This window comes from Trachinotus anak, unplaced genomic scaffold, assembly GCF_046630095.1.
Source record: "Trachinotus anak isolate AG129_WGS33_773 ecotype Australia unplaced genomic scaffold, CSIRO_AGI_Tana_v1 ptg000001l, whole genome shotgun sequence".
Classification (NCBI taxonomy): domain Eukaryota; kingdom Metazoa; phylum Chordata; class Actinopteri; order Carangiformes; family Carangidae; genus Trachinotus; species Trachinotus anak.
In genome coordinates, this window is record NW_027273852.1 from 1,785,993 (window position 1) to 1,786,558 (window position 566).

Here is a 566-nt window from a genome sequence, read left to right on the forward strand (position 1 = left end):
TTCTTGATCTCTGTGGGGTTTGTGTAATGTCAGAGAGACAACTTCAAATCCACAACAGCACAACACATCCATCCAAAACACTCCTCCGCCTCCACTCGCCTCCTGCTTCTGTTTATGTTCCCAGATCAGCAGGTTTGGGAACTCTGATTCTTAAATATATGCTGAAGCTCAGTGAATGGAGGTAGATTTGAAAACTAATTGTGTGAGGGGCGGCTGAGACACTGCAGTGCAAAAGCTGTCATAGCTCGCTAGCTCTGCATAATGATGTCACCAGCAGGGTCTGAGTGTATTTCTCCAATCAGCAATCAAGCCAGTCTGAAATTTGCATTTTTACCTGCTGACTGATGAGTGCACAAGAAAGTCTCTCTAAGTATTTGGACAGTTATACTTCTCTCAGAGCTTCAGCACATTCAATTTGAAATAAAATATACTGCAAGTATCAGCTTTAACTTGAGACGGTTTACAACAATATATAAAGTGTGAGATATAGACCTTTTAACACATTGTGCCCAAAGACCCACAGACATCATCTGATGCTTTGCAGCCTCCCTCAGCTCTTGCTTGTT